This window comes from Lithobates pipiens, unplaced genomic scaffold, assembly GCF_037356315.1.
Source record: "Lithobates pipiens isolate NorthernLeopardFrog02 unplaced genomic scaffold, aLitPip1_a1.2 Scaffold_18, whole genome shotgun sequence".
Lineage (NCBI taxonomy): Eukaryota > Metazoa > Chordata > Amphibia > Anura > Ranidae > Lithobates > Lithobates pipiens.
This window is the reverse complement of record NW_027507758.1, coordinates 362437050-362452906: the sequence shown is the minus strand read 5'-3', so window position 1 is coordinate 362452906 and position 15857 is coordinate 362437050. Positions and strand designations below refer to the sequence as shown.

The 15857-nt window shown below is 39.9% G+C and overlaps 1 long non-coding RNA gene across 2 annotated transcripts; it reads left to right on the top strand.

The window, feature by feature from the left end:
- The first annotated feature begins 11532 nt into the window (after positions 1-11532).
- LOC143990174 (uncharacterized) lies at positions 11533-15412 on the top strand. Of its 2 annotated transcripts, XR_013277195.1 has the most exons (3): positions 11533-11626; positions 15064-15159; positions 15284-15412. It is a non-coding gene; the product is annotated as an uncharacterized LOC143990174 (long non-coding RNA). The 2 variants fall into 2 exon arrangements; XR_013277194.1 differs by lacking the exon at positions 11533-11626 and having other exon boundaries at positions 13675-15159.
- Positions 15413-15857: the final 445 nt, after the last annotated feature.

Here is a 15857-nt window from a genome sequence, read left to right as displayed (position 1 = left end):
TCACATCAGACTATGAGTCTCTCTGATGCGCTGTTCTTGTGATGGTTCAATTTCTGCTTTCTTCCACCATGTCCAAAGTGGTCTAGCAGCTGCACATTGAGACTAATTATAGGCCCTCTATGAGACAACAATTAACCTAATATTTGGATAAAGCGTTCTCTACAAAAGGTTTTTTCCATTTGTGCGCCAAGAACTTTTGTTTTTAATATTATAAGCAAAATCTTGCCACTTTTTTCTTTCCTCCTTTCGGTTATTAGGGTTACCCAAAACTTTGGCCCCTATATTAGACTGTTACCTTTCTCTACACCCATCCTATGCTATCATTTAATGTTTAACAGTCATACCATCTTCCAGACTTCCTGTATCTGATGCTTTCTATAATGTCTGTCCATATGTAACACATTTGTACAATACAACACACCTTAATTAAAAACAGAGATTCATATTTTAATATATGATATAGCTGAGAAGTAATTTTCAGCACATTTAATTTTCATTAAAAACTGAAATTAATCATTTAACATGTAATATTGCTAATATATAGTAGTAATTTTCAGTTGGTTTGAATGAAGCATATAATGATGACACTAAAAGAAAAAACATATATTTTCCCTAAAAATAGTTTTTGTCCCTAATACCTGCCATTTAAGGGAATACTAAAATTTTTTTTTACATGGGATCATGGCTATAGAGTGTTCTGAAAGATGCTGTAAGGTGATAGAAATAAATATCAATGTACCCTACAATATATTATGTTTTATATTCGACATGAAAGCCTCTGTGTAGAACTGAAGCATCAAAGGAAACTTCCCAATTTAGGAAAAAGAATCACAACATTAAAGGATTTTCACACATTCTACACAAAGAATAACTTCTAAGTTTTAAAAGATAAATTGTGAAAGAAGGTTCCCCAATAGAAAAAAGAATTGAGAAAAATTAAAATAAGTGAGAGCTAGTAATGCCCTGCTGGACATCCAATTCCAAAACCATATGGTCATGCAGTGTTTTTTAACCATATCAGCCCCAAAACACTTTACTTCCTGACCAGAGCCCTTTTTACAATTTGGTACTGTGTCGTTTTAACTGAAAATTGCACGGTCATGCGATACTGTACCCAAACAAAATCTGCATCTTTTTTCCCCACACAAATAGAGCTTTCTTTTGATGACATTTGATCACCGCAGTTTTAATTTTTTGCGCTATAAACAAACAAATAGTGACAATTTAAAAGAAAAACAATATTTTTTACTTTTTGCTATAATAAAAATGTCCCACTTTTTTTAAAAAAAAAAGCATTTCTTCATCACTTTAGGCCAATATATATTCTTCCACATTTTTGGTAAAAAAAAATGTTTTAAATCGCAATAAGTGTATATTGATTGGTTTGCGCAAAAGTTATAGCATCTACAAACTATGGGAAAGGTTTATGGCATTTTTATTATTATTATTTTTTTTTACTAGTAATGGCGGTGATCTGTGATTTTTAGCAGTACTGTCACATTGCGAGTGGACAGACCTTTTTGACACTTTTTTGGGACCATTGACAATTAGACAGCGATCAGTGCTATAGAAATGCACTGATTACTGTGTAAATATCACTGGCAGGGAAGGGGTTAACACTAAGGGGTGATCAAGGGGTTAACTGTGTGTTCCCTCAGTGTGTTCTAACTTTGTGGGGATGGGAGAGAAGACATATAATTTTTCCTACTTAGTAGGAACAAACGATATGGCTAAAGAATTTTCATTTTGAGGGGCCGTTTTCCTTGTACCATGAAATAGGCAATCCAAAGGATTCTTCCTGATCTGTTCTCCTATGATTTGGTAGGTTGCGGCCAAGATTCCCTCCCAATAGGGTTGGATCTTTGTGCATTCTCACCAAAGGTGCCCAAAGGTCCCCGGGGGGGGGGGGGTTGCATCCCCTCCAACAAGTTGGGGGTCCCTCTGCCCTGATCCTGTGTGCCCTCTGGGGGGGTCACATACTATCTCACAAGGAGTTTGTAACACATTTCCACTGTCTTTATATCTCCTGAGGAATAGCACGCCATTCTCAGAATTTTCCTTCTATGTTCCTCATCTCTAAGTGGGTCAATCTCCTGTTTCTTTAATTAATATCCTATAAATTTTGGATATACTTTGATTTAAACTAAGGGGAGAAAAAAAATTTCTCTATTGTCCTCACGTGTCCTTTTCCCCATAGCGGTTGTGGCAGTGATTGTGTAAAATGCTGTAATTGTGTGTACCTCCATTTAGCTAGTGGCATATTTCCCCATTTTTGTGTGAATTCCTCATACATGCAAATCCTATTCCCTTTCATCACAGGGATTAATATTTCTTCTTTTTTTGCCCATCTAGTGAAATATATGTATTCCTCTCTCCCTGGCTTAAAATAATTTGCGCCCAATATTGATAATAGTAGTGAATTGTGGTGCCAATAGTGCGTTCCTCCTAAACCATCCCAAATTTTGAAGGTGTTTCTAGTTAGTGGATTTGTACTGTTAGCTAATTCTCGGTGTTGCCACGGTATCCAGACCATCTTCCCTAAATCTACCTTGCTTTGTGAAATCTCCATATTTACCCAGCTTCTCCCCTGTTTATTATGAATCTACTCTACCATCCAAGAAATACAAATCGCCTTAGATAGCATTTCTCGAAATCTGGGCCTGCTAACCATCCCGACCTTTTAGCTTTCGCCAGTATTGCATATGCAATTCTTGTCCGTTTATGTGCCCAGATGTATTTTAAGATCATTGATCTTAATTTCTTAAAATAGTCCTGGGGTACGGTTATTGGGATAATTTGGAAAATATAGGTCAACCTTGGTAGAACTTGGTTCTCCAAATTTTTTTAATCTTATTAAGTGCTGGTATATAATTGGCCTTGAAGATAGTCCCTACGGATGCAGTCAATTTTATTCCCAGATAACCCAGTCCCTCCTTACACCATACAAAGGGGAATTTAGGTTGGATCACCCGCTGTTCCTCCCTTGAGATAGTAATATTCAGAAACTCAGATTTATACACATTTATTTTAAAGTTAGCCAATTTTCCATATCTGGTTAACTCATCTAATATAACTGGAATTGTTATTCTAGGGTTAGACACATAGAAAAGCAGGTCGTCAGCATATGCAGCTACCTTAAACTCCCTTTCCCCTATTTTTACCCCTCCAATATCAGGGTTTTTACGGATAGCCGCTAATAGCTATTACGAACAGCATTGGCGACAGGGGGCACCCCTGCCTTGTCCTGTTAAATAAGTCCAGTGGGGGCATAAATTCCCATTTATTTGAATTTTGGCTGTTGGGTGATGATAAAAAGTCAATATCCATTTCATCATTTTACCCCAATACCCAGATGTCTTAGTGAAGCCCCAGTCCACCCTGTCGAAAGCCTTTTCGGCGTCAATCGACAGGAATGCGACTGGGGTCTTCCCCCCTCTGCTTTATGAATCACACACAGTGACTTCAGGCTGTTGTTTTTTCCCTCTCTCCCTGGTACCAACCCTACCTGATCGCTGTTTACCCAGCTTGGTAGAAGGGGCTTTAATCTTTCCGCTATTACTTTAGAAAAAAATCCTTATATCTGTATTCAACAGAGATATTGGGCGATAACTCGCTGGGACTGTTGGATCCTTCCCTTCTTTTAGGATGAGAGTTATATAGGCAAATAATGATTCCTCCAGCAGGGTCTCTCCTTTGGCCAGGGCATTAAGATATTCGCATAGTTTAGGGATCAGAAACTTTTGAAATCTCTTATAATATAAGATGGAGTATCCATCCAAGCCCAGAAACTTTCCCAGAGCCATGCTATTTAATACTCTTCTTACTTCTTCTGGAGTAATTGGAACTTCCAGTTGCTCCAATTCCTCCTTAGGCACCTTGGGAAGGTCAAGGCCTCTCTGGTACTCATAAATTCTCCCATCCCTACGTGCTTTTCCCTGACTCACAATGTATAATGAGCTATAATATTCATGGGAGACCTCCGCTATTTCCGGGGATGAATGGATCATCTCTCCCTGATCATTCTTAATTATAGGGATAAAGGAGCGATTTTTTTTGCTTATTACTCTGGCCAACGACTTCCCAGATTTATTTCCCCATTGATACCCCATTGATACTGCTCCTTGTTTACCATGTGAATGGCATGTTTTTTCTCCTGTTCGAAAAGGTCCACTAATTGCATCCTTTTTACAGCTAATTCCTCCACCACACCCGCCTGCTACACTGCCTTACCCTTTTGACTCTAAGTTATACCCTAGAATCTCTTACTCACAAGTTTCTCTCAGAGTCCTGATTTATTACACATAGCGTACTCTACCCATAGCCCCCCCCCCCCCCCCGAGTGTGGGTCCAGTGCATGCTACTTAAGACTATTGTCCCATTATTCTCCTCTCAGCCAGGTAAAGAAGGGCGGGAGAGGCCCGGTTTGCTGCAAAAGTCCCCTAGATCTTTGGGGAACCTTAATACTGCACTGCGCCCATCTTTTTTCCCCCTGAGGCACTCTGGGAATCCCCACTGATATGTCACATTCAGTGTCCGCATTTGTTCTGTCAGTGGTTTAAGCTGTGTTCTTCTTGCTAAAGTCTCTGCTGATAAGTCTGAGAATATTTGTAATTCAATTCCTTCATATGAGATTCCCGCTAATGTTCGTATGCCTTCCATGATTTTAGACTTCTCTTCGGCATAATGGAACCTAACTATGATGTCTCTTGGGTTATCATCCACTTGGGCTTGGTATCTTGTAATCTTATGTACCCTGTCTAATTTCAGTATTTCTGCTGCATCCCTTCCCAGCACGGTGTTAAACTATTCATGCATCACTTTTATTAATTCATAATTTTTATATTTCTCTGGTATCCTTCTTACCCACAGATTTTTTCGTCGGCTTCGATTTTCTTGGTCCTCCATTTTATAGAATAACAGTCTATTTGTTTTCTGCAGGGTTTTCATCTGTTCAGTTATTTCCTTATGTCCATTCTTTCCTCTATTTCTTCTACTCGTCCCAAGACCTGTCCAATATCTGCTCTGACTTTTGCTATACCTGTTTTCAATGATACTTCCACTTTCGTCAGCATTTCAGTCAGCATCTCTTTAATTTAAGGTAAGCTTGCTTGGACTCCCTCTAGCCTTAAATTCTCCTCCATTTCTACTTCCATATCTCCTTTCTTCTTCTGCTCTCCGTTTTGTGCCTTAGAGTTTCCTTGGGAGTTATTCCCTGCATTCTTTGGCCATGTTACAGGTGTGCCCGTACTTATACCTGCTGTGACTACCTGCCTAGGGCTGCCATGCCCATTTTTCGGGCTGACATATAACGCTGAATACCCCCTGGGCTCACAACAGGTGGTGCCCTTCCTACCAGTACAGACACCCCCTCCAGTATATATCCTCTCCCTCATCATCAGTACAGAGCCCTCCCCCCCTTATTCTAGTACAGTCTCCCTTCTTTCCCACAGTATAGACCACCCTCTATTCTAGAACCCCTTCTTCCTACCAGTACAGACCCCTACCTTCCACACTATTGCATACTACTTCCCCTCCCTTAAGTGCACTAACCATATGCAATAGAGAGATGTGGCAGCTGCAATACGTTCTCTTTAGGGCTGTAATTGTAATTATTTAAATAAAAAAACATCTAAGTAACTTCATTCCTAAATGATATATAGCTGTCACATGACCTAGCTCTTTCTGAGCCTGTCTGCAGGAAAACATAAGCAGAAGGAGCTTCTAGTCCTCTGCTACTGGTCACATAAAAACAGCCTTTGCAATACAGAATAAAAGTAAATAATTCATATCAATACAATGTTATAAATCACCTTACAAATATATATATTTAAAATTAAATATTTTTTGTTTTTAGCAATAACATGATGTGGGCAGTTTACCGCCATTCATAGGCTATGTCACGCCCCATCCAGCATGTGTATATTGTAGGTATGGTCTTAGAATAAGAGGGAGGTAAAGCGTCCATCAATCTACTGTACATGTAATATCCCACCACCATTGTGTTTAGCTGGTGGGCACGGAGGAGGGAGTGGGCTTGCATTTACCATACTGTGTATATGGCCACATGTGTGATTCTATAGTTACATGGGCTTCTCAGATATGATTAGAGAAGGAATCCTCAGCATAGAAACACACTGAAAACTGAGCATGTGCACTAGCTACTACTCTGCAGAATCCCTAGCAGGAGTGGGGATGTGGACAGCAGAGAGGAACAATGAAAAGAAGAATCAACCAGGTTTTTTGAAGAATACAGAAAATGAATCACATAGTGACTGAGTGAGTATGGTCAGCATGCAATACAGCAATTATTGATCATTTTTAATAATCTGGGTTTAAATAAAATAAAATTAGATTATGGGTAATCAGTTGACCCAATAGGTCATTCAGATATTAGGGCTGCATCAGTGCATAACACATCTCTGGCAGCAACTTACTTTGTTTTCTGATGGTTACATCCTATTGTCTCTTGTGAAAAAAACTGGGTTCTAGGTTTGTACGTTTTACATCAATAAAGTATTGTTTGTGTATTTTGCCATCTCAAGGACAGGATTCTGTGAAAATCTGAATTGTTTCCTAGCAACTCCAAAGTTATGACCTGCACATAAGTCCAACAACTTGCTGGCAAAGTTTCTAAGACATCATCTAAGCCTCACAGTTCAACAGAAATCCACAGGGTGTCCAATAATTTGTCTTGCTGTGTTGTTTTTTATGTATTTATTTATTTATTTATGGGATGTATATAACACAATTTATGTTGCACTTTACATATACAGGGCCTTGAAAAATTATTCATACCCCTTGAAATGTTCCAAATTTTGCCATGTTACAAGCAAAAACGTAAATGTATTTTATTGGGATTGTATGTGATAGACCAACACAAAGTGGCACATAACTGTGAAATGGAAGCAAAATGATAACTGTTTTTCATAATCTTTTACAAATTAATATCTTAAAAGTGCATTTGTATTCCGCCCCCCTGAATCAATACTTTGTAGAACCACCTTTCGCTGCAATTATAGCTACAAGTCTTTTTAGGGATGTCCCTACGAGCTTTGCATATGTAGAGAGTGACATTTTTGCCCATTCTTCTTTGCAAAATAACTCAAGCTCTGTCTGAATTGGATGGAGAGCGTCTGTGAACAGCAATTTTCAAGTCTTGCCACAGATTCTCGTTTGGATTTAAGTCTGGACTTTGACTGGCCCATTCTAACACATGACTATGCTTTGATCTAAACCAATGTATTGTAGCTCTGGCTGTATGTTTAGGGTAGTTGTCCTGCTGGAAGGTGAACCTCTGCCCCAGTCTCAAGTCTTTTGTAGACTCTAACAGGTTGTCTTCTAAGATTGCCCTGTATTTGGCTCCATCCATCTTCCCATCAACTCTGACCAGCTTCCCTGTCCCAGCTAAAGAAAAACATCCCCAAAACATGATGCTGCCACCACCATGTTTGACGGTGGGGATGGTGCGCTTAGGGTGATGTGCAGTGTTAGTTTTCCGCAAAACTTAGCATTTCGCTTTTAGGCCAAAAAGTTAAATTTTGGTCTCATCTGACCAGAGCAACATGTTTTCTGTATCCCCTACATGGCTTCTCGCAAACTGCAAATGGGACTACTTTTGGCTTTCTTTCAACAATGACTTTCTTCTTGCCACCCTTCTATAAAGGCCAGATTATCTGTGGAGTGCATGACAAATAGTTGTCCTGTGGACAGATTCTCCCACCTGAGTTGTGGATCTATGCAGCTTCTCCAGGTACCATGGGCCTCTTGGTTGCTTCTCTGATTAATGCTCTCCTTGCTCAGCCTGTCAGTTTACTTGGAAGGCCATGTCTTGGTAGGTTTGCAGTTGTGCCATACCAATCATCCATTTTCGGATGATGGATTGAACAGTGCCATGAGATGTTCAAAGCTTGGGATATTTTTTTATAACCTAAACCTGCTTTAAACTTCTACACAACTTTATCAGCTTATTAATTACTCCACTTACTTTATACAACTGACCTGTCTGGTGTGTTTCTTGGCCTTCATGGTGCTGTTTGTTCACTAAGGGTTTCTAACAAACCTCTGAGGGCTTCACAGAACAGCAGTATTTATACCAAGATTAAATTACACACAGGTGGACTCTATTTACTAATTAGGTGAATTTTGAAGGCGATTGGTTCCACTAGATTGTAGTTAGGGATATCAGAGTAAACGGGGCTGAATACAAATGCATTCCACACTTTTCAGATATTTATTTGTAAAAAAAAAAATTAAAGCCATTTATCATTTTCCTTCCACTTCACATTTATGTGCCACTTTGTGTTGGTCTATCACATAAAATCCCAATAAAATATATTTACATTTTTTGGTTGTGACATGGCAAAACGTCAAGGGGTAGGAATACTTTTTCAATTGTGCATTCACGTCAGTCCCCGTCCTCAAGTTGCTTACAATCTAAGGTCCCTAACTTACTCACATTCTAACATACAGTGCACATACTAGGGCCAATTTAGACAGGAGCTACTGTAATTAACCTACATGCATGTCTTTGGAGTGTGGGAGTTTTAATTTTGTTGCTGTGGGAAAAAAGACACATGCACTGGAGATACATTATGCTGAAAAGTGTAATCTTATGAAAATCACCTAATGCTGTCAACTCGCATGGCAGCGAGCAGCAATGCAGAGGCTATTCTGGCTTCCAATTATGTTGTAATGGGTGTACATTATACGAATGGTAGTACTATGCCAAGAAGGTACAGTTCAGCTGAACTTCTGATCATTAATAATAATTTGCCTGCATCATTTCCATCAGAAGTTAGAGCAGTGCTTAGAAGCCTGCAGCTTCTGCAGATAAAGGGCCCAGCAGTAGCATAGCAGGGTTGCCAACCGTCAGTAAATTTACAAACAGTTTGTAAAATCCGTATGTTTGCATCTGTTTGTGAATGTTCATCATGGACATGCAGACTGCATGTCCATAATTAGGGATGGGCCAAACACTCCCACCCGGACCCCCCCCCCCCCACCCCCCGTTCGGTTTGCACCAGAACATGCGAACAGGCAAAAGATTTGTTTGAACACGAGAACACTGTTAAAGTCTATGGAACATGAACACAAAAAAACAAAAGTGCTAATTTTAAAGGCTTATATGCATGGTATTGTCTTAAAAAGTGTTTGAGGGCCTGGGTCCTGCCCCAGGAGACATGTATCAATGCAAAAAAAGTTTTAAAAAACAACAATTTTTTCGGGAGCAGTGATTTTAATGCTTAAAGTGAAACAATAAAAGTATAATATTCCTTTACATTTCGTACCTGGGGGTGTCTATAGTATGCCTGTAAAGAGGCGCATGTTTCCCGTGTTTAGAACAGTCTGACAACAAAATTACGTTTCTAAAGGAAAAAGGTAATTTAAAACTACTCGCGGCTATAATGAATTGTCGTTCCGGCAATACACATAAAAGTTCATTGATAAAAACGGCATGGAATTCCCCCACAGGGGAACGATGAACCAAAATTGAAAAATAAATGCGTGGGGGTCCCCTAAATTCCATACCAGGCCCTTCAGGTCTGGTATGTATTTTAAGGGGAACCCCGCACCAAAAGAGCCCCCCTCATGAACCATACCAGGCCAAATGCCCTCAGCATTGGGAGGCTGCTTTGGGGTAGCCCCTCAAAGCACCTTGTCCCCATGTTGATGGGGAGAAAGGTCTCATCCCCACAACCCTTGCCCAGTGGTTGTGGCAGGGGGCTTATCGGAATCTGGAAGCCCCCTTTAACAAGGGGACCCCGAATCCCGTGCCCGTGTGAATTGGTAATGAGGTACAAATAATAAGCCCCCCAGCCTGCCAGGTTGCGTGCTCAGATAAGGGTCTGGTATGGATTTTTGGGGGACCCCAGGCCATTTTTTTTTTATTTTGGCACGGGGGTCTCCTAAAAATGGATTTTGAGGGGGACCCCCACGCTATTTAAAAAAATAATTCCCCTTAATATCCATACCAGACCTGAAGACTCAGACCCTGTGGGAGAATCCCATGCCGGTTTCTCAATGAACTTTTATGTGTATTGTCGGGACCGACAATTCATTATAGCAGCGAGTAGTTAAATGACTTTTGCTTTCCTTTAGAAATGTAATTTTGCTGTCAGACTGTTCTAAAAACGGGAAACATGCGCCACTTTACAGGAATACTATAGACACCCCCAGGTACGAAATTTAAAGGAATATTACACTTTGATTGTTTCACTTTAAACATTATTAAAATCACTGCTCCCAAAAAAACTTTAGTTTTTTTTTACTTTTTTTGCATTGATACGTGTCCCCTGGGGCAGGACCCAGGTCCCCAAACACTTTTTATGGCAATACCTTGCATATTAACCTTTAAAATAAGCACTTTTGATTTCTCCCATAGACTTTTAAAGGATGTTCCACAGCTTTTGAATTTGCTGCAAACACCCCAAATTGGCGAGCGGGTGAACAGGCAATGTTTGAGTCTAACTCATGTTCGACCCAAACATAAAGCCCAGCCCTATCCATAATGGACATTCATGGACAGATGCAAAAATTACAGATTTTACAAACTGTTTAGAAATTTACTGACAGTTGGCAACCCTGGTCTATAATGGTTTAGAATCACAGAAACAAAAGAGGGACAAACTGCCCAATTGTTTGGCTAAACTTAGAGTTAGCATGACAAGGCCAGCTATTCCATCATTCCTTCTGGACAATGTTCATAAACCAGTTAACAAAGTTGGTCTGATTAGATTGAGGCTGAATGTTTGTCGTGAGATGGGGTACTGTTCTGTCTTTCTCTTTTTGAAAACTTGGCTAAATAACAACATGCCCTACTTAGCTTCCCAAATTAACTGAATGCTACTTTTCTAAACAGATCATAATCGGTTGTCTGAGAGAACTCGTCGGGGTGGTCTTTGTACCTACATTAACAAAGGTTAGTTCACAGACTGTTCTCTGGTTGGTAGTCACTGCTCTAAGGCAGTAGAAAATTTGTAACAGCAAAATGCAGGCCACCTTATGTGCTATGGAATTTAAAGTAGTGCTAATTGCTGCTGTCTATGTTCCTCCAAATGCTAAGGCTAATGATGCATTGAAGGAACTTCAAAATAGGCGCCCAGAGTCTCTATATATGACTCCTTATTTTAACCAACTTACAGACTTTCCACCAGTTTTATTAGAATGTCATTAATGCCATCCATGGAGTGAGCACGCTTGATTGAGTATATACAAATAGACAGGAGATAGCTCTATCCCTCCTCCCCACCTTTGCCTTTCTGACCAAATTTCTATCATGTTGCTCTTTGCCCAACAAAGACTTTTACAGCGTGGCTTAGAGACATTGCTTAAATACTACAGGGCTGTTTTGAATGTGCTAACTAAGAGGCAGTGAAAAGTGGCCCTAGAGGAATGTGAATCATCTATTATAGGCTATATCAGCATGTCCGTGGAGGAGGTTACAAAATAGAACAAATACTTTCTACCCCAGCTAGAAATCTTTGGTGAATGCAGAGGTTCGCTCTCTACTAAAAGCATGTGGGAGGGCCAGTGCTAACTATTTAATGCCACTTTTCTAACACTGACTTACGGAGCACGTGGAGAAGTTAAGAGCATCATAGATTACACCAGCAGCGATGCAGAATGTGTAAGATATTGTTCTCTTCCTGTTGTGCTGAATACTTTTTATGCTTATTTTGAAAGTTGCAGCCCATCCCCTAGCTACAGGTCACATGATCTCTGTTGCTTCTGCAGTGATAATCTGTCCTGTTGGTGGGCCTGTACAATTTTGGGGGCATTACATCATGACAGGAATTGATTTTGCCACCTGATTTCTGTGTTTCCATAGCAGTGGAATGCCATCTGTCTCAGTGGACAGATATATTTAAAGCGGAGTTTCACCCAAAAGTGTAACCCTCGTTTATATGCTTCCTCCCCCCTTCCAGTGCCACATTTGGCACCTTTCAGGTCCCCTGTTTTTGTCAGGTCCCCTTCCCCACTTCCGAATGACAGGCCGTGGCCTGATCTCCCAGAAGTTTGGTCCCCCTCCTCCTTTCCCCACCACTGGGCCAATTAGAAAGTGTAGCGTGCTTCACTCATGCGCAGTAGGGAACCCGCTGTGAAGATGAAAGGCTTCACTACCGAGTTCCCTTACCAGGAATGGTGGCGGCAGCACCCCAAATTTGATCTGAAGATTGGCTGGGGTGCTGACATCGTGGGCTCACTGGATATGTAAGTGCCCTAATATTAAAAGTCAGAACCTACAGTATTTGTAGCTGCTGACTTTTAATTATTTTCACCCAGGCTGGACTTCCTCTTTAATAACGTCCTTTCTTGGGCAACTGTCCCTGTGTGCTTTAAGTCTACTATAATTGTTCCTGTCCCAAAGAGCAAAACAGTGTTATATTTGAATGACTATCACTAACCCCATTAATTATGAAATGCTCCAAAAGGCTCTGACACATATAGAGAGGATACTCATTAGTATGCATACCGTCAAATCTGATCCACTGGAGATGCTATCTCATCAGTAGGCAACCTGGTTCTTACTCACTTATAGAATACAGATTCTTACGTTGGAATGCATTTTTTTAGATTTTAGTTCCACCCTCAGAGTCAGTTTTATTCCACAAACCCTAATAGATAAAGATATTTCTAAGGCCGCGTACACACGGGCGGATTGTCTGCCCAACTTAGTCCGCTGAACCGTGTTTCAGCGGACAATCCGCTCGTGTGTGGGCTTCAGCGGACTTTTTCAGCGGACAGTCTGACGGACTAAGTCTTTCGGAATTTCCATAATTTTGTCCGTCCAAACTTGGTTTTGTCCGTCCAAACTTGGTTTCAGCGGACAGTCCGCTCGTGTGTAGGCAAGTTGGACGGACTAAGTATGGCGCATGCTCAGAAAGGATTTACACGGCCGAAGGTTGCATTGCAGTGTATTGGACGTCGTGTTTCTAGTCCTGTCGTACGTGCTGTATACGTCATCGTGCAAGCTTTCAGCGGACTGTCTGTTCATTGTGTGTGGTCAAGTCCGTTCATTCAAAAGTTGAACGGACTGTCTGTCTGATTGTCTGACGAACTTAGTTGGGCAGACAATCCGCCCGTGTGTACGCGGCCTTAGAATGGGCTCAATTTTGTGTAAATGGACACAGGACTTTTTAAAAAAGGGGCCACAGTGTATGAGAATTCACAGTATGGCATCTTCTTCCATCATCCTCCATACTGGTTTCCTCCAGGCATATGACTTGAACCCCTTAGTGCACACCGCTGGAGGGCTTTGTTCTAAGGTAAGTATTTCATAATGATCTAGTATGCGATGCATACAAGCTCATTATGCCTTTGTCTTGCAGGTTTTTCATTTTGTTTCCCCAGGGTATACAGCGTCTTTAAATATTTTTGAGCGCATTTGGGAATAATAACCTCACCAAGAGCACCAATACAGCCAGCATAATGAAGAGGGCCTATAAACTGCTTTACTTTTGGGAGCGATTGAAGTGCGCTGGCCTTGGTACTTCAGTCCTCATCTCATTTTATAAGTATGTGGTAGAGAGCAGTCTTTCTTCTTGCATTACCATTTGGTACAGTAATTGCTCTGCTTATATTTACAGCAGGTTTAGGAAGCTAGTATTTAATATTATGAGGAACTCTTGCCATTTTGCTTATGGACTGTTTTCCACCCTTTCTTCAGATCAAGTTTTTGCAGCTTCAAAGTTAGAACCACCAGGCTGAGGATCAGCATTTTTCCAGATTCTGAGAATGACAAATTCTACATCACCCTGAATTATTGCTGCTATATATGAGTATTCCTTCTCTGGGCATTTTTGCAAATTTAGATTGATAATACTGCACTTTATGATTGTTAATTGTTGTATTATTTTATGTGTTTATATTTATGTTCACATTTTCATTTATTTGTATTTATTTGTTTGTCTTGATTTTATTATTATTCCCAGAGACCTGAGTACCTTATTTCTTTTCTTTCATGAAAAAACGTTTTTTAATTAGGTTTGAGCAAAACATACCTGGGTTCGGTACAAGGTAGGGTCAGCAAACATTGTGGAAGCTCGTATACCGAATCCATTCGCCATTAAAGACATTGCAAGTGGATTGTTAAAGACCTGCAATAGCCATTTTCTAGGCTAATATGCAGGAAATTTCAGACAAATTGCATTGGGTGGGGTTGGGGGTGGACTTATCAAAGTAAAAAAAAAAAGAAAAAAAATCTGCAATTTTAATACTTAAAGGCCAACATTAAAAATGCCTGGGAGACCCCCTGACCCTGCCTGTGAAGTAGTGCATTCAATATATAAAAGCTACTGCAGCAAAACAGACATTTAGTAAAAAAAATAATGCTGCTTTAATTGAGTTGACAATTGGCTGGGCATTCCCTTCAACTATACCAGCTCCTTATCGTATATCCCCATAATGTCCACCACATATGATCATATATACAGTATATCATATTTAATGCCATCACCCAGGAGACTCTGCTCCTTTGTTTATATTAAGCTGTCAACTAATAGATCTGTCATTCACGGATGAGCAGTTGTCAGGAGAATATTTTGTTGGTGGTCAGCAGTATTTTTTTTTTTTAGTGAATGAAAATCCCTCATTCATCATGATTGACATGGATCTGTATTGTTTGGCAACATGATTGATTGTGAATTTACATCATAGAACATTTTTTTATCAGTTTTTTCATTTGTTAAAGGACTTGTCAAAAACTGTATATTTTATTTACTTTTCACTTTTTTGTGAATAAGTATGAGTACTATGTACACCTTACTTATTCACTTTGGGTGGGGAGGTATCTGGAAGCTGCCCTATTATTATTATTTTTTTCTCCTGCCATCACATTTGGTCATTATATTCTTCATCAATTCACTTTGTCACTTGTTCGGGTCCCACTCTGGCCCACTTTATTCATGGTTTGATTACAGCACCTTTTTTCACCTGAGGTGTCCTTTCTTACTTAGTGTATTGTTGTGGCACTTAGGTTCGTGTGGTTCACGTTTGATCCTCTCATCTCCTTCATCATCAGTGATTCTCATTTTGGTACTGATCACAGCATCTCATTTTGTTTAGACACTGGCCTCTGGTCTTCCATATATGCTCTCCTCCAGTCACCGTGGGAGACTCCCACCGGGTACCTTTGTGGCCCTGTTTTTTGCTGGAGTGTGGGTAAGCAGCCTTGAGTTTTCATGTTACAATTTTTTCTCTTCTCCATTATATGGTCTTTATTATTTAATTTATGTCTGGCTATAGTGGTGCTTGTTATATATATATATGTGTGTATGTTTTTCAGATGTATTTCCTGATGAAGCGGTTGAACCACAAAACTAGTAGAAATACCACGCCATCTGTGAATTTTATGATTTTATGTATGGTAACCATCTTGTTGTTTTTGTATTAATAAATTATTGTCAAATTTAAACTTGTTTATGGAAATGTTTCTGTAATTATTTAAACTGTACCGTGATAGTCCGCTTGCTCTTTTTTGATGGTCTGGGTTGGGGTCCAGACTCTCAAATCCTTATTCAAGCTGGATTAATGTAACAGGAATTAATGTAAATATATCCAAACCAATACTCTTCTTTATTTGTCATGAGTTCATCTCCGCTGTTCACCAAAGATCCAGAGTATCTCAGCAGTTAGGCAAGAACAAAACATAGGGCTTAATATTTCAAAACAGCATATAAACCAGAAAAAAATCCAAATACTCACAAAAATATTTTGAAGAAACCACCTGTGCAATTTGTGCTCAAAATACTACACAGAGGGGGAGATTTACTAAATCTGGAGAGTGCAAAATCTGGTGCAGCTCTGCATAGAAATCAGTCTGCTTCCATGTATTTTGTTAAAACTTAATTGAACAAGCT